A 24,803-nucleotide genomic window follows, 5' to 3' on the forward strand; every position below is an offset into this window, starting at 1 on the left:
ATCTAGAATCTGTAGTCCAAGGTATGTATAGTTTGAAAAAGCCCCCAAGGCCTGTGCTTCTCAAACTTTAACATGCACACTAATTACCCTGGGAATCTTGTTAAAATGTACATTCTGATTAGTCAATTTGGGGTCAGCCGTAAAATCTGCATTTCTAATAAGCTTCCCGAAAATGCTCAGGCTGGTTCAGGGACCACACTTTGAATTGCAAGAAGTTAGGTCTGGAAAGGGCCAGGTAGGAAATATTTCCGGCTTTGCAGGCCATATAGTCTCTGTTTACAACTACTCAACTCTGGTGTTGTATCACAGCCATAGACAGTGTGTAAACAAATGTGCACGGTTTTGTTTTGTGTTCCAATAAAATTTTATTTACAAAAATAGGTGGTGGGTGGGATTTGGCCTGTGGCAGGCTGTAATTTTCTGACCCCTGAGCTAGGTGATTTTGATGTGCTGCCTTCTCTAATGAGAATTCCTGTTGTAATTATATGATTTCAGGTGTTCAGAGAGAATTGTGCTAAGTCTTACCTCAACGCCCAAATCTCTCCCTACTCATAATTACTTCAGGCCTGCTACTAATATTTAGTTCTCTATTTAAATGCAAATTTGCTAAGCTAGGAATCTCTTTAGTTGATAAATAGCCTTAACATCCAGTATAAATGTATTTAGGGTCCCTCCTTGAAGGGGAATGGGTGAAGAGGACCCTGGAACAGGGATTTAGGGCTATAGCTCATTCATTCTTTTGCCTCGGGTAGGACTCTGATTCTTACCTTGCTCACCACCTTTAAAGTATGCTTGCCACTGCTCAGAATTGAAACGTTCATTTTACCAAAGTGTTTGTCCACCACCCATCTGTCAGTTTGTCACGCTGCAGTAGCTTTCGTGTTGCTGTGTTGCTGGAAACTATGCCACCAGTATTGCAAATACCAGCAGGATCATATATGGTGGTTGGGTTTCAGTGGAACTTCCAGACTAATACAGACTAGTAAGAAAGGCCTGGTGATCTACTTCTGAAATTAAACAATGAAAACCCTATAGATCACAACAGAATATTGTCCGATATACTGCTAGAAGATAAGCCCCTTAGTTTGGAAGGCACTCAAAAATACACAATGGCTACAACAATGAACTCAAGCATGCCAGCAATTGTGAAGATGGTGCAGGAGTGGGCAGCGTTTTGTTCTGTTTTACATGGGGTCGCCATGAGTTGGAGCTGACTTGATGGCAACTAACAACAACAACAAAAGTGTTTATATTCAGATGTGTATGAAAATAGGTAGAGCAACCAACCATGCAGGTTTGCTTGGGACTAAGGGACTTCCTGGAATGTGCTAAAACCAGGGCAACTCTGGGCAAACAAGGATGGCTAGTTACCCTAAGAGAGAGCGAGGGAGAAAAAGAGTCAGTGAGCACTGAGATGATCAATTCCCACAACAATGGTTTGGTGACACCACCACTTATCTCCACTGAACACAGAAATCCTTAGAAAAGTCTCAAAGGAGTATCTGCTTTAGTTTACTTGACCTTGAGAAAACCATGTCATTCTGTACTTGTAGGAGGCACTGCCTTCCACATCAGTGGGAAATGCTTGCTTTAGGACTACATTTCATGCCAGCACACACAAACAGGTGTTCAGCCAGCGCTTGCTGATAGTGACAGTGATTTGGATGGTGATAATAATAACAATCATGATTGTAAATAACAACTAATATTTATTGGGTGCTTAATATATGTCAGACAAATTATGTGTTTCACATTCATTATCTTATTAAATGCTCTCACAGCAATCCTGTGAGCTAGGACCTAATATTTCCTTAATTTTACAGGTAATTAAATTGTGCTTTAGAGAGTTGTATTGACTTGCCCAAAGTCACTTGGCTCATATACCAGGGTTCAAATCCAGGTCCCTCTGGCTCCAGAGCCTGGGTTCTTAGCTATTCCTGAATCTGCAGCAGCAAAGCCTCTGCTGGGGTTTTCTCCAGCCTTTTGAAGCCCTTTCTGGGTCCCTCACCTGGTGTAGAGAGAAGAGCACACACTTGTTGTGTATCTTTGAATAGAATATTTTACCTCACTGAGCTAGTTTCCTCATGTGTTTAAAGAAAGGGGAGGTAAGAGGGGTGCAAAGGGTTAAGTGCTTGGCTACTAACCAAAAGGTTGACAGATTGAACCCACTCCAAAGTGTCCTCAGAAGAAAGCCCTGGCAGTCTGCTTCTGAAATGTCACAACCCTGAAAATCCGCAGTTCTACTCTGCAACCCGTGGGGTCACCATACTGGAATGACACTCAAATTGCTCATTTACTTTCCCATTTTCCTTTCTTTTGCCACAATCAAAATTGTCTCATTCTTCAGGACAATTCTCTACCACCAAAGGCAGCTTGGTGTAGTTCAGTGGTGTAAAAATGTGATCCCTAGACCAACAGCATCACCTGGGAAGTGTCAGAAATGCAAACTTCTCAGGCCCCACCCCAGACCTACTGAATTTCGGGGGCATGTCCCAACAATCTGTGGCACCTCAAAGTTTGTGAACCACCAGGATAATGGAAAGAGCTTGGGGTCTCAGATCAGCCAAACCGAGTTTAAATTTTGTTTCTGCCATGTAGGTGGTGCTCACATCAACCCCACACTATATGTGGGTTGGAAATTTACACTTTCTGAGCCTTTCCTTCCTCTTCCCCAAAATGGGACATCTCACAATTTTATCTAGGGTGAGGGTCAAATCAGAGAATGGGTGGAGAAATGTGTTTTAAACATTAAAGCATTGTTGCTGTTGTTGTTATCCACCCATAGGGACCTCTCTCACAGAACACACACTCTCCCTTCCTGCTGAAGTGACGGTGACTGTGGTTTGGACGGTGATAGTACTAATAATAATGATTGTAGACATTGAATTTTGGCTAAGAATGGGTACAGCAATCTGCCAGATAAGTACTGTTTATGTAACCCATTGCTGTTGAGTTGATTCTGGCTCATAGCAACCCTATAGGCCAGAGTAGAACTGCCTCATAGGCAGCTGGTAGGTTCAAACTGCTGACCTTTTCGTTAGCAGCCTTAGTTCTTAACCACTACACCACCAGGGCTATTTTTAGAGCTTAGGTCTTATCTCAGTCCTGTGAGATAGAACCACAAGGAAACTGAGACTCAGGAAGTTCATGACACGCCCAAGTTCCCACAGTATACCTGTGACAAATCTGGGGCTTAAATTCAGTTCCTTGGTTCAAAACCCAGTGCTTCCCGCTGGATCACTGGTTCACAGCAGAGGCAAGGGGCAGGGAGCCACCAGCAGAAAACATCCTCCAGCTAGCAGCTGTCCACCCTGGCTGCACATTGCAATCACCTGGGGAGGTTTTACAAGTCCCCAGAGGAATTAATCAGAACTCAGGGGTGGGGTCTCATCATGAACACACTGTAAAACTCCCCAGGAAATTCACTTGCATCAAAGTTTGAGCGTCACTGTTCACAACCGTCACCCACAAGTCCTATCAGTGGTGGTGCTGACGAGAGCTACACATTGTTGTTAGGTGCTGTCAGGTCAGGTTCGACTCATAGCGAATCTGTGAGCAACTGAATGAGACACTGCCTGGGCCTGCACCTTCCTCACAATCGTTGCAATGTTTGAGCCCATTGTTGCAACCACTGTGTCAATCCATCTCATTGAGGGTCTTCCTCTTTTTCGTTGACCTCCACTTTACCAAGCATTATGTCCTTCTCCAGGGACTGATCTCCCCTGATAACATGTCCAAAGTATGCTAGATGTAGTTTTGCCATCCTTGCTTCTAAGGAGCATTGTAGCTGTACTTCTTCCGTGACAGATTTGTTCATTCTTTTGGCAGTCCATGGTATAATCTATATTCTTCACCAGCACAACAATTCGAATCACCCCACCAAAAAAAACCCAAACCCATTGCCATCAAGTTGATCCCGACTCATACTGACCCTACAGGACAGAGTAGAACTGCCCCATGGAGTTTCCAAGGAGTGGCTGGTAGATTTGAACTGCCACCAGGGCTCCAGAACCACCCAAGGAACCCTAACAATATACCTGTGCTTGACCCCAATCCCAGATCACTGAATTGGGATCTCTGGGGTTGAAACTCCGATACTGGTGGTTATTATTATTTTTTCATTCCCCGGATGATTCCAGGGTTGAGAAGCACAGCGTTATGTCACCACTTTGGCTCCAAGCAGGCTCCCTATCCACCACGGTGGAGCCTCCTCACTGGGTAAAGAGGTATATGCTAAAAATGTAGACACATGTTGTGTGGTTCGCTTCTTGTCCCCTTCTGGTTTTGAGCCCTTTTGATGTTCCCTACCACAATTTAGGCAGCTGGTGGATGAGAAGATTACCTAGGGAACCGCAGCCTGCATTCCTACTACACAGTACATTGGAGCCCCTTAACCAAGGTACACTGAGAAGTATACCACCCGTATTTCCCTCCAGCAAACATGTTTAGGATGCTGTCATGAAGCAAAGTTTCCTAACTAGGTAGCAAAAGCCAGAGAGAGAGATGCTGACTTTATTAAAATTCCCTTGGGCGTGCCCACTGATGGAGTGTGTGCTCATTAAGGTAACTGAGCCCAGGGCCTCCCTTCCTCCGATGTGTCATGCGCATCCACAGTAGTCACTAGCATCCAGCTTGGGAGGCTTCCTGAGGCTCTTTGGGGCACTTTGATAACCGAATCTCTTTAAATGGGGGCTGAGTTAGTATTGCCTTGTTCTAAAATCCACTCTTCACTGAATAGTGGTGCAAGGACAGGACACTGTGTGTCTTTTGTCCCTGTACCTGCTGATATGGTGTCCATCAAAGTGTGGTCCCCTTGGAGCACCTGGGGATGCTTTTTACAAATGTAGATTCCCAGACTTTGTCCCACTCTCAGAATCTCCAGGGGAGCCTGGGAATGTGAATCCTTAGCAAGCTCCTCAGGTGTTTTCTGTGCCTCCTGAAGTGGCAGGAGTCCCTGTGTGGTACAAATGGTTAACACACTTGGCTGCTAACTGAAAGGTTGAAGGTTTGAGTCCACCCAGAAGCACTTTGGAAGAAAGGCCTGGTGATTTCCTTCCGGAAAATCAGCCATTGAAAACCCTACTCTTGGCACACATAGGGTTGCCATTAGCTGGGGCTGTCTTGACAGCAACTGGGTTTTTTTGTTTTTTCTCACATGTGAGCCACTGCACTCACAACTTTGGCAGGTTTAGAAAGGCTGGGCCCCCTCGTTTTTAGGAATAAGCCAAAGGAGACCCTTGAACTGTAGAAAATTGGGTTGTGAGGGAATGGATCAGGTAATAGAAAAGGGAATTGTGACAGCATCTAGGGAATGGGATAAGGAAGGGTCTGTGTGCATGCGTGTGTGCGTGCGTGCGTGCATGTGTGTGTGTGACTGGCCTGGACTTGGGGGGCAGCTGTCGTATTTGCTGTTTAGCTATTCATTGCCAGTTGCTTTCATTGTTCCTCACTTTATTAGCTTTTGCCAAGTAGTTCAGCTTTTACTAAGGGCACCTGGGTTTATGGCAGCAATATTTCTCACAGTGTCAGAGATAAAATATCAGGCTAATAACAGACTCCCTGCTAATGTAAATCGCATGAGGAAGGCAATCTGGTGCAGAAGGAAGTCCTACCGGGGAATGCTAAGTCAGAAGGGTTTGAGAAAGCAGTTGGTGGGATTGGATACGCTGCGCTTTCTAAGAAGACGAAATAAATGATTTGTGTTAAGTGGCAGCAGCTGCAGAAAAGAGCATATTCTGACACCTGCCTTTTCTTGAGAGACTTAGGTTCCCAGAGGCTCAAGTAAAGGGCCAGGGGCTTAACTGTGCGGTTTAAGGAGAGACTTCCCTCCTCCTCTGCTCCCCCCTCTTTTATTGCCACTCCTCAGCCTCTGTGGGTGCAGGAAAGTGATTGGTTTCCCCACGTGTTATAAAAAGGAGCCATTTCGGGATGATGGGGTACCTGGGAGTTCTCTTGGCAATCTCCGAGATTTCCCCGCTTTCCTCTTGGTTACATTCAGGCACCTACCGGGCAAATCTACTGCTGCCACTTGTTGCAGGAATTTTAACAAGACTGATGGAGACTGAGGCTAGAAAGAGTGACTGGGAGCTACCCTGCTGCTTTTCTGCTGACAGGTTCCCGGGGGCGCAGGCACTGAGTCTCCTACTGACTTGAAATCCACAGGGCCTGGGCAAGTTGTGCCACACAGGAACTTCTGCAGGAAGGTCGTTCAGGGCTGTGCCACCATCCTTGGGGAAGTCTAGTCTGGAGAGCTATAGGGTGATACTCATGAGAGGGAGATGCCATTGGCTCAGTAGCAAAGACGTGAAACAATTGACATGCCTTGAGATCTGAATCAAAGGCACTGGGGAAAGGGGGACCTTCTGATGCGTTATTACCCCAGGAGGCCCCAGGGCCACTGACTGGTATCCAGCTGCAGTCTTGACCTCTGCTCTTGCCCACTTGGGTTCACCAGAATCAGATGTTCACTTGCCCAACCCCAGACAATTAGACTAATTCTAATATTTTTTAAATTTACTCCTGGGAAGGTAGGTCCCACTTTCATTACCTCCCTCCACACTAGGCTCCTTGATCCCAGGCTTGCCTCGATAACTCACACAATAACTGGCTGTTTCCATTTGGGAAACATTGGCAGGAAGTGTCAGACTCTGGATGTTATGGATTAAATTGTGTCCCCCTAAAGTATGTGTCGTAAATCCTAACCTCTACGTCTGTGCTAAGGAGTGTTGGTAATACAGTGGTTAAAGCACTTGGTTGCTAACCCAACAGTTGGTGGTTCAAACCCATCAGCCACTCTGCAGGAGAAAGATACGGTAATCTGCTTGTGCAAAGATTTACAGCCTTGGAAACCCTATGGGGCAGTTCAGCAGTCCTGTAGGGTTGCTATGAGTTGGAATGGACTTGACAACAATGGTTTTTTTTTTTTTTTTAATGCTTGTGGTTATAATCCCATTTGGGAATGGGCTGTCTTTGTTATGTTAGTGAGGCAGGGTTAGCGTAGGGAGCATCTTGAGTCAATCTCTTTTGAGATATAAAAGAGATTAAACAAGCTAAGAAGCAGAGATGGGGAGAGATGCCAAGCCACACAAACATCACCCAGGAGCAGGGGCTGGAAAAAGACAAGGACCTTCCTCCAGAGCCAAGAGTTCCCTCTCCCCAGAAGTCTTCCCCTAGAGTCAGTGCCCTGAATTCAAACTTCTAGCCTCTTAACTGTGAGAAAATAAAATTCTGTTTATTAAAGCCACCCACTTATGGTATTTCCGTTAGAGCTACAGTAGGTAACTAAGACACTGGATGAGTTAAAGTCAGCCTCAGAAATAATCTCATTTACTCCATGAACCAGTTGGGTTAGGATGCCTTAGTCCTGTGGAATGGAGAGGGCAGGTATTGCTGACTCGATTTTCTAGGTGAGAACACAGGATCACAGAGGTTAAGTGGCTTACTCATGTTCACACAGAGAGTTCACGGGAGAGCTGGGATGAAATGAGGTCTCTTAGGACCTCTAAATCTGTGATCCATTCAACACCCCCCTTACCTCCTTTCAGAATTACCCAACAGAGCCTTACGTGGCTACTGTATTGTCTGCCCATGCTCAGAGAATGCTGCCCAAACCTCCTACTCCAACAAACCCATCCATCACCTCCCAGAGACTAAATGTGCCTGCTACCACGTGGACAGGGAAAGGAGTGGAATCCTCCCTCTAGGACACTGGTGGAAGGAGAGGGAGAGGGTGGAGTGTGAGCAGGGGCTTGTCCACTAGGTGTTCAAAGAGCAGCAGTCACGCTTTTGTGTGCAGGGCAGGAAGGAGGACTTTGCAGACAGCCAGGGGTGATGGATGGTGTGGGAGACTGCTTGGGGCATAAGCAGTTAAGTGATAGAGGGTGCGCATTACAGGCAATTACAATTTGAATAAGTTATCAATGGAAATAAGTAGAGGAGTAGAAGGCTGTTTATTAACCCCCTGAAGTTACGTTCACAGCATTTTGAAAAAGTTTATGAATTGCTGTGATTTAAGAGCTCAGTGACAAATGCCAGTGCCTGGAGAATCCCTGATTACAGCTTCTGTAGCAGGCAGTGTTTTATGGCGACGATAGTCTTATGTATTTTAAAACATTGAAGGAGGAAGAAAAAGAAAGAGCTCAGGGAGCCCAGTGAGTTTACCTGCCCTTGAGCAAACTTGGCTATAAATGCTACCTGTGATTTTTCAGTGCTATCTGTTTTTTGTCTTTTGATGCTGTACATTTCTCCAGGCACGCTGCCTGGGGCGAAGAGGTGTCCTGTATGTTTGCCCAAGGAGGGTTTTACCAAGTCACTTCCTTGGATGAGAATAGAGCTCCAAATAGAAATAAGATGATGTGTAACTACTTTCTAAGCTGTTGCTGCTCAGTCCCTGGTGGTGCAAATAGTTAACGCCTCTGCACAAGTTTGGAAGTTCGAGTACAATCAGGGGCACCGCAAGAAAGGTCTGGCAATCTACATCCAAAAAATCAGCCATTGAAAGCCCATGGAGCACAGTTCTACTCTGAAAAAACACGTGTTTGTCATGAGTAGGGGTCACCTCAATGGTGGCTGGTTTCAGCTGTTTTCACACTGAAATCCACCCCCCCCCACCAATTTTTCTATTTCCAGGTAAGAAAAAGTAAGATGAGTAGGAATGGCCCATTCCATCTTTAAAACTCCATCAGAGCTGTTTTCCTCTAATAGACCCTGGTTGTGCTGTGCAGTAAGTCTCTGTGTTCTTCACCACCAGCTGGATGCAGCAGTCTCTGGGGCATTTACATCAGGAACCTTGGTTGTATTTTGAGACCTATCATGGACTGGCTGTGTGCCCTTAGTGTGTCAGAAGCCCTCAATTTCCTCTTCATTGAATGGAGTTAATAATACCTGACCTCCAGGGCTCCCAAGCTTGGACTCCGGAAGTTGGAGAAAAGAGATATCAGAAACGGTGGAGTCATTGCAGAGGGGTTTGGGGGTGGGGGTGGGGGGGTGGGGGGGTGAGTGTATGCTAGAATGCTAAGAGATTTCCATATATTATCTTGCTTATCTCAGTACTGTGGGGCAGGTGTTATCTCCATTTATGAGGATGAGGAAACTGGCATCCAGAGAATTTAAGTAAATCACTCTAGAAAACACATACAGGAAGTGAGTTCAACCTAAATGTATTTAGCTTTAAAGCACCTGTTTTCCACCACACCAAATCGTCATTTACTCTGATACACAGCTACTCAGTGGCCAGGGGACCAACATCGGCATCACCTGGGAACAGGTGAGAAATGCTAATTCTTGGCCAGCCTGGATCTGTTTGTTCAGAGGCTGAGTAACACATTAAAGGTTGAGTAGCACAGGGGCTTGTTCATCAGAAGGGAGGTTGATGCAAAGAACCAAAGGGCTTGTGTACTCAGTTTACTGTGAGGGAAGCGTTTACCACCAGGTACGAAGGGAAGAGAGGAACTACTGGCCTGAGCTCTGGGATCTGTATCATCCGAGTGCTTGGTGTAATGGAGCCTGCCCGTGTTGACACCATGTCATGGTTAGGAGAGCCCACGGGGTGAGGGAGAACAGGTTCTGGGCAAGGAATGATGTGGTACACAATCTCTGGTCAGGTAGACAGTGTCCTGTTGTGAACCCAGCATGGGACTTGAAGGCACAACATTTTTGTTTGGATCCAACGCCTCCATTTATCAGCCAGCTGACATTGGAGAAGCTTGTACTTCAATTTCTTCTTTCGTCAAATGTGGTACCTCCTCCTTCATGGGGTTGTGCTAAGGATTAATCAGGATGTGGAAATGTCTCACACAGTATCTGGCTCAATACATGTCATATGTAAGCTCACTGCCCATCCCACTCGCTGTGGCCTGTAAGTTTGCCCAGGGATCATGGGAGGAACTGAAGCCTTTTCCTCAATCTTGACTCTCCTCCATACAGTTCTTATAATGGAGACAGTGTTAACTTGGAGTAGCAGGCTGGGCATCATCCTTTAGGGTTGTGATCTTCAAGTGTGGTCCCCAGACCAGCAGCATCTGTATTACCCAGAAACCTGTTTTGTTGTTGTTAGTTGCTGTTGAGTCGGCTTATGTACAACAGAACAAAACATTGCCCAGTCCTACACTGTCTTCATGCTTGTTGGTATGTTTAAACCCATTGTTGCAGCTATTGCATCAATCCGTCTCACTGAGGGTTTCCTTCGTTTTCATGGCCCTGTTTTTGAGTTCAAAATAAATGAAGTTTCTAAGAAATATTCTGGTTGTATTTCTTCTAAGACTGATTCTTTCCTTCTTTTGGCAGTCTATAGTAGTATATTCAGTATTCTTCAGCAACACCACAGTTTGAATGAATCAATTCTTCTGTCTTCCTTTTTCAGTGGTCCAGCTTTCACATACGTATGAGGTGATTGGAAAGACCAAAATGCAGAATCTCAGGCCCTCACCTTAGACCTACTGAGCCAGAAATTCTGAGGGTGGGGTCCACCACTCTGTTTTAACAAGTCCTCCAGATGATCTGAGAACCATCACTTTAGGAGCTTGGAGATCAGACACCTGAGAAATGCCCTGGGATAGGATAATTTCATGTGGCTGACTTCAGAGCACATCCTTTGCAGCAGACCCCAAGTGCTTCAGTGGGCACTGAGGTCATGTTAGAATTAAATGATCACTTAGAGGCGGTCACTGTGCAGAGGGTGCACAGGCAGCCAATTCATTAAGGGAGAGCGACTTCTTGCAAATTAAAAAATGTTAATGATCAGTTTTGAAGCATTGAGAGCCTATCAGGGACCACATGCCTAGAATGAGCATTTACCATATGGTGTCTTTGGAAGCTAATATTGATTCTCATTATTTTAAACGATTACAAACATTGCAGGTGTTTTGTAATAATCTCCATAGTCTAATTAGAACATGCGTGAAATGAGCTCATTCTGCTTGCTAACGAATATTGATTTGAACAGCAGAGCCCTGGTGTAAGGGAAGGATTGGGCTGTCTGGCCAATTTGCCAGCCCCCCTAAATTATTAATTCTGAGGATACAGGGCATTTTGACAGACAGGCATCCATGGGGCATCTAACTTGACTTGGGCTTGCTACAGACTCCAGTGTCTACTATTGTTGAGGGGGGTGCAGGTTAGGGGGTTAAGCTGGGAAATTTGAAATGAACATCAATACTTTTGTGGTCTTTTTCTTCCATTTCTCTTCCTTCTTCCTAGTTTCCTACCTCTTGTTTATTTTTAAGCAATTCTATGTCTAAATGCTTTAAGGAAAATCTATGGAATTGGGCTAGCTTTCAGTTACGCCCTTTGAGGAGCCCCTGGGTGGTGCAAATGGTTAAGCACTCGACTACTAACCAAAAGGTTGGTGGTTCAAACCCACCCAGAGGCTCCTTGGAAGACAGGCCTGGCAGTCTGCTTCGGAAAGGTCACAGCCTTGAAAACCCTACGGAGCAGTTCTACTCTGCACACATAGGGCCACCATGAGTCAGAATGGACTTGATGGCAAACAGCAACAAGCTATAGGCTCAAGTTGCTTGAAGTGTTAATATTATCATCCGAACAAGACTGTAAGCTACTTGAAGACAGGGTTACGTCCTCTCCTTACTTTGTATTCCCCCTCAAGGCCTAGCAAGTAAACGTTCAACAAATGAGAGCTATTGCTTTTAGCCTTATTCTTAGTCATTGTTGAATGAATGAATAAAATGACTTTTAGCGAAAATACTAGATACTCAGTGGTTGTTCTACGCAGATTTTAACTTATTAATTTGAAAAAAAAAAAAGTGCTAATTATGGCACAAGAAAGAGACCCGCTTCCTGCTGACTAGAAGCTCACAGCCTCTCTGGGTGGAAGGTTATTAGAATGTGGTGGGATTACTGCTGAAGTAGTTAGAACAGGGCTCTCTGAAAGACTGGAGAAAGAGCCCAGAGCACAGACTAGGGGGGCTAGGAAATAGAGAGAGAGTTGGAGGAAGAGCGTCCCACAAAGGCTTGTAAGAGTTGGGGATTGGAGGCAGTGAGTGTGGCTGGGCACAGGGTATGCGTTGTGGGTCAGTGGGTGGGGGGGACAGGATTGTGCCCTTTAGGGCCAGAGGAAGCAGAGGCTGGGTTAGGGAGGGCTTTGTCTACCATGCAAAGACGCTAGGATTTAATTCCTGAAAGGCGAGGGAAGCCATTGAAGGGTCTATATTAAGAGGGGTAATTTGTATATCTTTTTACAATTTTATATTAAGATTTATGTTTCATAAAAATCACTTTGGTAGCACTGTAAAGGTGGAAACTGGAGGCAAGGGGAACATAATGATCTACGTGAGAAGGAATGAAAGTCTGAACTAAGGCGGGGAGATGAAGAACACAGAATGTAGACATATTTAGGGTTTGAGGGCTTACATCCAATCTGAGAACATTCTGGAAAGTAATATTATAAACACCTGTGTGCTCATTATCTAAACCAAAAAAAAGAAAAAACCAAACCCAGTGCCGTTGAGCCGATTCCGACTCATAGCGACCCTATAGGACAGAGTAGAACTGCCCCGTAGAGTTTCCAAGGAGTGCCTGGCTGATTTGAACTGCCCACCCTTTGGTTAACAGCCGTAGTACTTAACCACTACACCACCAAGGAGTGAACAAATACGTGTATTTTGTCAAACATGCTTCATATCTGTTTTTATAAAAATGAAAAATTATAGATAAAAGTTTCATTGCCTAGTTCCATCCCTCTGCTTCCCCTATAGGCAACCACTGTCAAGAATCTAGCCTGTATCCTCCAGTCCAGGCTTTTTTACATTAATCTCATATATAAGTATTCGTAAAACTACGGTTACCATAGTTTTCTGCAAATTGTTCTACTTTGTGTTGGTACATTTAGCCCTAGTTAACCCATTTTATCTGATGTGTAGTATTCTATCATATGAATGTAATATATTTATCTATTCCCCTATTGGTGGACATTTAGCTTGTTTATAGTTAGTAGCTTTTATAAACATTCCAGCTACTGTGAACATTTTTGGCGTATCTCCTTGTGTACAAGTATAAGGGTCTTTCTATGACTTCTGTTTTTGTTATTTTTAGTTTTGCCATGCTGCTAAACATTCTCTCTTCATTGCAAGTGACTGTTGTGAGATAAGAAGTTAACAACTAGTAAGAAGGTTTCTGTGTTCTCTGAAGGGATAAGGACTAGAAAATCTCTGGAAGGTCTCAGTCTTTTAATTGAGTAAAATGTCAGCAAGAGCACAGAAGTGGTAGCTACTGAGAGACCCAAGAGTGTGGACATCTACCTGTTATGGACTGAATTATGTCCCCCAAATATATGTTATAAAATCCTAACCCTTTTACCTGTAAATATAACCATATTTGGAAATAGGTTTTTTTTTTAATGTTAATGAGGTCCCACCATTGTGGGGGGGGGTGGGTCCTAAACCTAATCACTTCTTTGTTATAAAAAAGCAGAATAGACAGAGACACATGGGGGAAAATGCAATATGAAGACAGACACACATGGCAGATACATCAACAAGTTCAGGAATTTCAAGGTTTGCTGGCCACTAAAACTGAAGTAGGCGTAAGGACCTCCCCATGGAGCCATGTCCTGAATTAAGATCTATAGCCTCCTGGACTGTAAAAAAATATATATTTCTGTCTCTAAAGCCATTGAGTTGTGGTATTTTTTATTATGTCAGCCCTAGGTAACTAAGACACAGTTGTTAGTTGCTGTTGAGTCGATTCTGACTTGTGGCAACCCCACGTATGCAGAATAGAATTGCTCCATAAGGTTTTCAACACTGTGAACTTTTGGAAACACATGAATAGGCCTGTCTTCTGAGGTGCCTCTGGGTGGGTTTGAACTGCCAACCTTTCTACTAGTAGTTGAATGCTTAACTGTTTGCACCACCCAGGGACTCCTAACTAAGACACTGCCTCAGCCAAATCAACCTCTTTTTTGATCCCCTTCCTGGACATGATCAAATACTTGGTGGCTCAGGATGGATGTTTGTAATTTTTTTCAGGCAAGGCCCTTCAAGATTCATTACTGATGAGGAGGGTTGATCCATTCGGAGAACCACAGAACTGTAATAGAGTGGAAGGGGACTGGCGAGGCTATCTAGCTCCAGCCCCTTCCAGCCCTGGGCGGTAATGTAGCTCCTTCATCCCTTATAGCATTTAGATCCTGTCCATTTGTGGTAGAATGTGGCCAAGTCCAATGGAAACCTTAACTTTCTCTTAAAGGCAATCTTAGAGACAGGTGGTGGAAAATGTTAACTTAGTTTTGAATAGTATGCTTGAGTTGGGAGAGGAGAATTGGAAATGTGAATGCCACAGGAAAAAACAGTTGGGAACATAGAATTCTCTCTCAATTCCTCCTGATGGGTGGGTTGGCCCTCAGCTTCTCAGATAGTCTTAGCTTTTGAGCTGGTTAGAATCTTAAAAAATCACTTAATCCTAACCCCCTTGGTTTTACTTTCATGTGATTTATCCAGAGCCACCCAGTGAATTAATAAGGGAGATGAAACTAGAATGCAAGGCTCTTACCAACCAGTCCAGTCCTCCTCTAAGGAAGGAAAAAGTAGATGGGATGTTTCCTTTCTAGGCCTCACATCAAAAATCTGTAAGACACCAAACTTACATGTTACTTTCCTCCATCTCAGAAAAGAAAAAAATGGGGACTCCTCTCAGGTATTTAGTGACTTCCTACCCCTTTGGACCCTGCCTCCCCCTCCAAATTCTCTGCTTTTGCATTCACCCAACCTCCCTCCAAGTGGAAACTCATTCTTCAGGGTAATCAATGTCCCTCTCAGCCAGAACCCTGTTACCAGGGAAACCATTCCAGGAAGCTGACTTAGGCTCATTGAGATGCAGCTGTAGGGCCCAGGGCTTGCATGAGGGCAACTGCTATCAGAGTGGACAGTTTTTGGCAACTTCAGAGTATATCATACCAAGTGGGAGATGGTAATTATGTATTTGTGGCTTTCGTTATATGCCAGTTTAATTGTCATGGATTCATTGTTGTTTTTTACATTTTCATTTTTTTCTTAAACTACTCAGCAGAAAAGGGAAATTGGTGCCATAGGGCAGGCTTCTTTTTGAAAGAGACACATACTTGGATGGAAAAATAAATCCAGAGACTTTATGCATTTGCTTGGTAAGAAAGTTTGCCCTAAATGTTTGGAGGAGTCCTAGTTGCACAATGGTTAAGCGCTTAGCTGCTAACCAAAAGGTTGGTGGTTCAAACCTACCCAGTGGCTTCATGGGAGAAAGACCTGGTGACCTGCTTCTGTAAAGATTACAGCCAAGAAAACTTTATGTGACAATTCTACTCTGTCACATGGAATCATTGTGATTTGGAATCAACTTGACAGCACCCAACAATAATAATGACAACACAACACCAACATGACTGCTTATGGACCCCCACCAATGCACTAGAACTGAGTCAATATGATAATCACCTAAGAGGTGAGTTGAGTTTGGTATGGTGGTCTAAAATTTCCCTTGAGGAGAGAAACCTGAAAAGGACATGAAAGTTATGGTCCCCTTTCCTCTTAGGCTTCGTTTCCATATTGGTATATCTCTGGCTGTGAGATCATAGGTCTCTGAAGTTGGACTTCACTTCTAAAATTATATCTTTCCTTTGTCCCTTGCTCATGACAACTTCAGAGCATGACTTCTATTATTTTAAGCAAAGCCAATATAAGAGGCTCCCAACCTGTTGTTGTTGTTGTTGTTAGGTGCCGTCAAGTCGGTTCCAACTCATAATGACCCTATGCACAACAGAAGGAAACACTGCCGGTCCTGTGCCATCCTTACAGTCATTGTTATACTTGAACTCATTGTCGCAGACACTGTGTCAATCCACCTTGTTGAGGGTCTTCCTCTTTTCCACTGACCCTGTACTCTGCCAAGTATGATGTCCTTCTCCAGGGACTGATCCCTCCTGACAACACGTCCAAAGTATGTAAGACGCAGTCTTGCCATCCTTGCCTCTAAGGAGCATTCTGGCCGCACTTCTTCCGAGACAGATTTGTTTGTTCTTTCGGCAGTCCATGGCATATTCAATATTCTTCGCCAACACCACAATTCAAAGGCATCAACTCTTCTTCGGTCTTCCTTATTCATTGTCCAGCTTTGACATGCATATGATGTGATTGAAAATACTATGGCTTGGGTCAGGCGCACCTTAGTCTTCAGGGTGACATCTTTGCTCTTCAACACCTTGAAGAGGTCCTTTGCAGCAGATTTACCCAATGCAATACGTCTTTTGATTTCTTGACTGCTGCTTCCATGGCTGTTGATTGTGGATCCAAGTAAAATGAAATCCTTGGCAATTTCAATCTTTTCTCCATTTATCATGATGTTGCTCATTAGTCCAGTTGTGAGGATTTTTGTTTTCTTTATGTTGAGGTGTAATCCATACTGAAGGCTGTGGTCTTTGATCTTCATTAGTAAGTGCTTCAAGTCCTCTTCACTGTCAGCAAGCAAGGTTGTGTCATCTGCATAATGCAGGTTGAATCTTCCTCCAATCCTGATGCCCCATTCTTCTTCATATGGTCCAGCTTCTCGAATTATTTGTTCAGCATACAGATTAAATAGGTATGGTGAAAGAATACAACCCTGACACACACCTTTCCTGACTTTAAACCAATCCGTATCCCCTTGTTCTGTCCGAACAACTGCCTCTTGATCTGTGTAAAGGTTCCTCATGAGCACAATTAAGTGTTCTGGAATTCCCATTCTTTACAGTGTTATCCGTAGTTTGTTATGATCCACACAGTGGAATGCCTTTGCATAGTCAATAAAACACAGGTAAACATCCTTCTGGTATTCTCTGCTTTCAGCCAGGATCCATCTGACATCAGCAATGATATCCCTGGTTCCATATCCTCTTCTGAAACCAGTCTGAATTTCTGGCAGTTTCCTGTCAATATACTGCTGCAGCTGTTTTTCAATGATCTTCAGCAAAATTTTGCTTGGGTGTGATATTAATGATATTGTTCTATAATTTCCACATTCGGTTGGATCACCTTTCTTGGGAATAGGCATAAATATGGATCTCTTCCAGTCAGTTGGCCAGGAAGCTGTCTTCTGTATTTCTTGGCATAGACGAATGAGCACCTCCAGCACTGCATCTGTTTGTTGAAACATCTCAGTCGATATTCCATTAATTCCTGGAGCTTTGTTTTTTGCCAGTGCCTTCAGAGCAGCTTGGACTTCTTCCTTCGGTACCATTGGTTCCTGATCATATGCCACCTCTTGAAATGGCTGAATACCAACTAATTCTTTTTGGTATATTGACTCTGTGCATTCCTTCCATCTTCTTTTGATGCTTCCTGCGTTGTTTAATATTTTCCCCATGGAATCCTTCACTACTGCAACTCGAGGCTTGAATTTTTTCTTCCGTTCTCTCAGCTTGAGAAACGCCGAGTGTGTTCTTCCCTTTTGGTTTTCCATTTCCAGCTCTTTGCACATGTCATTATAATACTTTACTTTGTCTTCTCGAGAGGCCCTTTGCAATGTTCTGTTCAGTTCTTTTACTTCATCAATTCTTCCTTTGGCTTTAGCTGCTAGACACTCAAGAGCAAGTTTCAGAGTCTCCTCTGACATCCATCTTGGTCTTTTCTTTCTTTCCGGTCTTTTCAATGACCTCTTGCTCTCTTCATGGATGATGTCCTTGATGTCATTCCACAAGTCATCTGGTCTTCGGTCACTAGTGTTCAGTGCATCAGATCTATTCTTGAGACGGTCTCTAAATTCAGGTGGGATATACTCAAGGTCATATTTTGGCTCTTGTGGACTTGCTCTGATTTTCTTCAGTTTCAGCTTGAACTTGCATAGGAGCAATTGATGATCTGTTCCACAGTCGGCCCCTGGCCTTGTTCTGACTGATGATATTGAGCTTTTCCATCGTCTCTTTCCACAGATGTAGTCAATTTGATTTCTGTGTGTCCCATCTGGTGAGGTCCATGTGTATAGTCACCGTTTATGTTGGTGAAAGAAGGTATTTGCAATGAAGAAGTCGTTGGTCTTGCAAAATTCTGTCATTCCATCTCCGACATTGTTTCTATCACCAAGGCCATATTTTCTGACTACTGATCCTTCTTTTTTGTTTCCAACTTTTGCATTCCAATCACCAGTAATTATCAATGCATCTTGATTGCATGTTCGATCAATTTTAGACATCAGCAGCTGATAAAAATCTTCTATTTCTTCCTCTTTGGCCCTAGTGGTTGGTGCGTAAATTTGAATAATAGTCGTATTAACTGGTCTTCCTTGTAGGCATATGGATATTATCCTATCACTGACAGCGTTGTACTTCAGGATAGATCTTGAAACGTTCTTTTTGACAATGAATGCAACACCATTCCTCTTCGAGTTGTCATTCCCAGAATAGTAGACTATATGATTGTCCAATTCAGAATGGCCAATACCAGTCCGTTTCAGCTCACTAATGCCTAGGATATCGATGTTTATGTGCTTCATTTCATTTCTTATGATTTCCAATTTTCCTAGATTCATACTTTGTACATTCCAGATTCCGATTATTAATGGATGTTTTCAGCTGTTTCTTCTCATTTTGAGTCGTGCCACATCAGCAGATGAAGGTCCTGAAAGCTCTACTCCATCCACGTCATTAAGGTCGACTGTACTTTGAGGAGACAGCTCTTCCCCAGTTATCCTTTGAGTGCCTTCCAACCTGGGGGGGCTCATCTTCCAGTACTATATCAGTGTTCCGCTGCTATTCATAAGGTTTTCACTGGCTAATGCTTTTCAGAAGTGGACTGCCGCGTCCTTCTTCCTAGTCTGTCTTAGTCTGGAAGCTCACCTGAAACCTGTCCTCCGTGGGTGACCCTGCTGGTATCTTAATACCGGTGGCATAGCTTCCAGCATCACAGCAACACATAAGCCCCCACAGTACGACAAACTGACAGACACGTGGGGGCTATGCATGGAATAATTTCAGTGGAGGTGATTTTAGTCGCTTTACCAGGGAGAATTCTGGTTTTACAAAAGGGTTTAACATTGAATTCTTTAAGGGAACCAGTGCTTCAAGTGAGTCCACATAATGGTGGTTTACAAAAATTCAATTTACATGCAATTTTCCTGATAGTTCCTCAGTTAGTATGATAGCAATGATAGTAATAGTAGCTAACATGGATTGAGTGCTTATGACATCATACGCATTACATCCAGGTTTACCTGCATCATCTCCTTTAATTCTCACTTTGCGCTGCATACCACACTAGATGGGCTACAGAAAGAGCCTCTGGTCAGTTCCCAAGTTAGGTGAGAGGAAGAGGTCCAGATTATTAAATCCCATGCCTGTACTTGCTGGCTCGTGGAACATGGAGTTAATCGCTTTAACTTTTTGAACCTTGGTTTCGTTTTGGGCAAAGCGGGAGAGAAGCGAGTCACGTGTATTTTGTGCTATGGTGTCATGGTGATGATGATGATGGTCACTAAGTTAATAACCACATATTAAGCACTGTTCAAGCACCGTTTATGAATTATCTCATTTCATCTTCTCAGACATTCTGTGGTATTTTATTAGCCCCATATTATGGGTGAGAAAATCAAGGCACAGAGAAGTTGAGTTACTGCTCAAGGTCACACAGCTACTAAGTGATGGAACCGGGATTCTAACCCATAAAATCTACCTTCAAAGCATTTCCCAGTGCTCTGTTGCTGATGGGATCAGAATGAAATACCTTAGTCTACTATTTTCCTGGGGGGACACCCATTGGAGGTCTCCGTATTTTGCTTCAGCCTGTAAAATTGTTTCCTTACAGATCATTCTAACAGGATTGGCATACCCAGTGCATTTTGGGTCTTGGATTTCTGTGAGGAAAGCACCACCTCTCCTCTGTCCATTGTAGCAGTTCTCTTTCTCCTTAAATGGCTGGATTTGTGTCTAACTCTTGGGTAGCTATGCATCCAGCAGGCAGCTGCCCAGGTATGCTGCTTGGATGGTCATCCTTGTTTATCCAGTCTCCTGGGATAAATCTCAAGCTTTGGATTTGGTGTGTCTTAACAGAGCATTCCGTCCAAAGCTAACTGTCACTTGGGAAGGACCTTGTGTCATGCATTATTCAAAAGAGGAGATAAGCTCTGGGCCAGTGCCCAGACACTCAAAGAAATCATCTGGTAGGGGCAAGAAAATTCAGGCAGAGGCCTTAAAGGAGTGTAGCATAGCCTCAGTTTCTCAAGTCGTCTCTTATTTTCGGTTTATGTGGCAACACGTGTAGTTATTATAGGAAGAGATTTGCATTCTTCTCTTTCACACTAATAGTTTGAGCCAGCTTGAAAATGGGTAGGTGGAGAAATGTGCTTCACTAATGTAAGTGGGGTATAGCCCGTTTTGTGGGATCACTGTATGTTTTACAGACAGAATTTCTTATTTGAAGAAAATGATTTTCAAAGCTGGTATTGAGTCAGAGTCTGACAAGTAAGCAGTAGTTCTTAACCTTGGTTGCACACTGGAATCACTGGGGAGTTTTAAAAAATCCTGATGTATGGTTCCTGCCCGCCCCACCCCACGAGGTTCTGATTTTAATTGGTCTGAGGTGCAGCCTGGGCAACTGGAACTTTTAAAGGCTCCCCAGGTGATTCTAATGTGCAGCCAGGCAGGGCCAGCTTCATGGGCATGTGAACTGGGCAGTCACACAGGGCCCTGTGCTTTGAAGAGCCCCACACTTGGCCTCATGCTCTGTTGTTGCCATCTTGAAATTCTTCATGATTTTTGAACAAAGGATTTCACATTTTCATTTTGCACTGAGTCCTGTAAATTAGGTAGACCGTTCCATAGCCAGGGTCGAGAGCCAGTAGGCTAGAGTAATATCCCTATATAAAACTCCCCAAGCACTGGCCGATGGTCATTTCAGGAGCAACATGTCGATCAGGCAAAGTGCTAGTACCCAGAGGGTTTGGACAATGCCTTGGTAATGTTGCACTCCGTAGTACTTTTTTTCTTTTCAAGGGCTTTGAAAAAATATTCCTAAGATAGTTATTAACCTTGCTATCAAGTACTGGTTGGGAAGTACACAATTGCACTGCTAGACAGTGCCAAGAGGTCTGGCATGACCCGTCTTTCTAGGAGAGTCTCTCGTGTGATGGAGGCTTTGGCAGGTGGACTCACTGCAGTAGCCCTGTGCCCTCCTGCCTTCTAAAGAACCTTGTTCCACCATTAATTTCCCCTTGTCTCTCTTGAATTTTTAATCTCTTCTATTCTTCTGGCACTTTTCCCTCTATTAAGAATAACTTTCCTCAAAGTACTACCATTCACTAAGAAGCTACTTGAGAGAGGAGCTGCCCCTCACAAACTCCATGGCCTTATAACTGTTCCTTAACTCCTTTCTGCTTAGCCTCCACCACCCCAAATTCCTGAAAGTGCTCTTTGGAAATTTGCTAAAACCAGTTGCCTTCTAGTCAATTCTGACTCAGGGCGACCCTGTGTGTCAGAGTAGAACTGGGCTCCATAGGATTTTCAAAGGCTGATTTTTTGGGAAGTAGATTCCGGAGCCTTTCTTCCAAGGTGCCTCTGGGTGGACTCGAGCCTCTAAACTTCTGGTTAGCAGCCGAGCGCTTTAACTATTTGCACCATCTAGGGACTCCTTGGAAACTCTGGTGGCGTAGTGGTTAAGTGTTACGGCTGCTAACCAAAAGGTCGGCAGTTTGAACCCACCAGGCGCTCCCTGGAAACTCCATGGGGCAGTTCTACTCTGTCCTACAGGGTTGCTATGAGTCAGAATCAACTCAACGGCAATAGGTTTGGATTTTTTTTGGTTTAGGGACTCCTTGGAAGGTTGCTAGTTATCGCCTAATATTGCCAAAATCACTTTTTCTTAGTTCCCATCTTGAAAGTCTGTGGTGAACCTGATGTGTCAAATGACTTTCCCACCTTGTTAAAAATGCAAATTTATAAGCCCCACCCAGACTACTGTATTAGATTCTCCGGGGGTTGGGGCTCAGGCATTTTAACAATCTTCTCTGGTGATTCTTATGCATGCAAACATTTGAGAACCACTCTCTTATAGATATTTATTGAAGAAAGAGAGTCCTAGCACCTGTAAGGTTTAATGTGCCACCTTTAGCGCCTAACTTCAGATGTTCGATTTGTCTAAATGATATACTGCTGAGAGGCTAATGATTAAGAGCGTGGGCTCCAGAGCTACTCTACCTATGTAGGAATTCCAGCTATGCCACTTACTACCTGTGTGACCCTGGATGCTTCAGTTTCTTCATCTCTACAAGGACATTATAATACCACCCACCTCCCAGGGCTGTGATGAGACTTAGGTAAGTTAATACAGGTAAGGCACTTAGAATAGTACCTGCACGTAGTAAGGGTGCAATACAAGTTAGCTTTTAGATTGTATAGGTATGGTATACAGATTTAATTTTACTTCCTCCCACAGCTAAGGTCAAGTTGTTTAACAGAGGAATTCCAAATCAAGTAGGTTCTGTATCTTTGGCAGCTCTCCATGTGGTTGATTGCTCCTGGTGTTGTTATTTGGGAAATTTGCCCTTTCCTTTAGTTTAAAACTGTAACCCCTGACCATTTTTTTTTCCGGCCTCAGTCCACCTGAGGTATATATCATCTCCCATTAGCCATAATGATTTCCCAAGACAGTGGTTCTCAGCTGGTGCTCCTCAGCCAACTGGGATTCAATAGTTTGTTGTACCCAAGATCTTACTCTTGTCTGGCCTCATTGAGTTAATTTTAATACGGTCAACCAGAAGTCATTTAAAAGCTGGAGAAGGAACAAGACTGTTGAGTTTGTAGGAAACTAGTTCTCAGCCCTTCTGAACATTTGAATCACTTGGGTATTTAAAAACGAACCAACCAAACAATAATGCTCAGGTCCCACCCCAGATCAATTACATAAAAGTCTCTGGACTTGGGGCTTGACATTGGCATATTTCAAAAGCTTTTTGGGTGATTTTAATGTGTAGCTAGGGTTGAGAATCATTAATACAGACTAGGACGTGGGCTTCAGTATTGGGAACTAGGGGATGGGACTAGTTCCTTGGGAAAATGAGTAAACCCTCATATCTGTTGATCTCTACAACTTACTTGGACAGAGCAGCTTTGGCTCAAATATATTGAAAGAGAACAGCCTGTAATGGGTCAAGAGGGAGATGGAGATGGACTGGATGATTTAATGGGTCATCTCTCCTGTAGTTAATTTCTCTAGATCTCTTGTGTCGTATTGATTTTGTAAATCGCTATTGTCACATCTGCCCTTCTGCAAGTGAGAACTGGTGGGTCTTAAAAAATTGAATTGGGTGGGGAGGGGTAGGTTAATCAATATCAAGATTTATTGACTTGGGACTTTTAAATTAGCCGTATTGAAGTCAGGATTAATTTTAACCTCTTCAAGACTTGATTGAGTGGCATAGTCTATAATATCTACAGAGCATTTTGCAAATATTATCCTTTATAAAATTGGGACAGCTCTCACTTTTACTTCTTGAAATGACTCCTTTATTTGTGAAGCTATTAGGATTTGTATTACAATAATGATCATGTCAACATAGTATTTCAGAGGCTAAGTTCTGCTTGCATATAACTTCTTTCAGATTTCTCCCTTTGAAACTTTTTTTTTCTCCCAGCTCTGGGGTTAAGTTTTCAGCTAGTTTACTTTCTGGAATAGGGAATAGAGATACATGTATTTTGAAAATTTCAGTCATTGTAGAAATTTTGCCTGTTTTTAAAAACTCTACAACTACTTTGTTTAATTAAATAATTAATGTCTCTCTTTTTTACAAAGAAGGACCTGTGTTATCTTTTTCAAAGGCATAAATGAGAACACTTCAAATACAATTTGTTCTTAACAGAATTTTTTTAATATCATTATGCATGAGCAGGGCTAAGAAGGAAAGGATTTTGAGTGGTCCATCAACAAGATGGTTTGACACAGTAGCTGCAACAATGGGCTCAAATGTAACAATGGCTACAAGGATGGCCCAGGACCTTGCGGTGTTTCATTCTGTTGTACATAGGATCACTGTGAGTCGGAACTGACTCAATGGCACCTAACAACAGCAACTGGCATTGGTTAGGGGTCCCTGGGTGGTATAAATGATAAAGGTGTTCAGGTGCTAACCAAAAGGTTGGAGGTTTGAGTCCACCCAGAGGCACCTCAGAAGAAAGGCCTGGTGGTGTGTTCCAAAAAATCAGCCATTGAAAACCCTATTACAGCCCAGTTCTATTCTGACACACATGGAGTTGTCATGAGTTGGAATCGACTCGTCAGTAACTGGTTTGGTTTTTTAGTCATGATCAGGGGGATACATTGAATTATCCGTTTCCCCTATCTCTTATGATGCTCCTTGTAGAAAAAAAAATTGAATGTGTATAGGAATTATGGCCTTGTTTTATAGGGGATGGTTTATGGCTATAAGGTGGATCAGAGCTTACAGTTCTCCCTGGGAAGTACAGACATGACTTTGGACTTGATAAGTAGCTTATGCCAGTACCAATTGCCACTGAGTCAGCTCCAGCGCATGGAAACCCCATGTGTGTCAGAGTAAACTGTGCTGCATAGGGTTTTCAATGGCTGATATGTTGGGAAGTAGAATTCCAGGCCTTTCTTCTGAGGCACCTCTGGGTGGACTTGAACCTTCAATCTTTTGGTTAGCAGCCGAGCACATTAACTGAACTGTTTACACAACCCAGGGCCTCCAAGCAGCTTCCAAGACTCTCTAAAATGATGAAAAGATCTATATTTACATAGGCCGTTGTGGTAGTGGATGACATTTTTGAATGAGGCCTTTGTTTCTCTAAGGACAGAGCTTAGCAAAATGTGAGCTACAGAGAACCAGGTTACTTGGGC

At 43.5% G+C, this 24,803-nt stretch overlaps 1 protein-coding gene across 1 annotated transcript in view; it reads left to right on the forward strand.

Annotated features, from left to right (window-relative positions):
• NRXN3 (neurexin 3) overlaps nucleotides 1-24,803 on the forward strand; it is a 1,867,393-nt gene that overhangs the window by 184,829 nt on the left and 1,657,761 nt on the right.

The sequence above is a fragment of the Elephas maximus genome, chromosome 10, assembly GCF_024166365.1.
Source record: "Elephas maximus indicus isolate mEleMax1 chromosome 10, mEleMax1 primary haplotype, whole genome shotgun sequence".
Lineage (NCBI taxonomy): Eukaryota > Metazoa > Chordata > Mammalia > Proboscidea > Elephantidae > Elephas > Elephas maximus.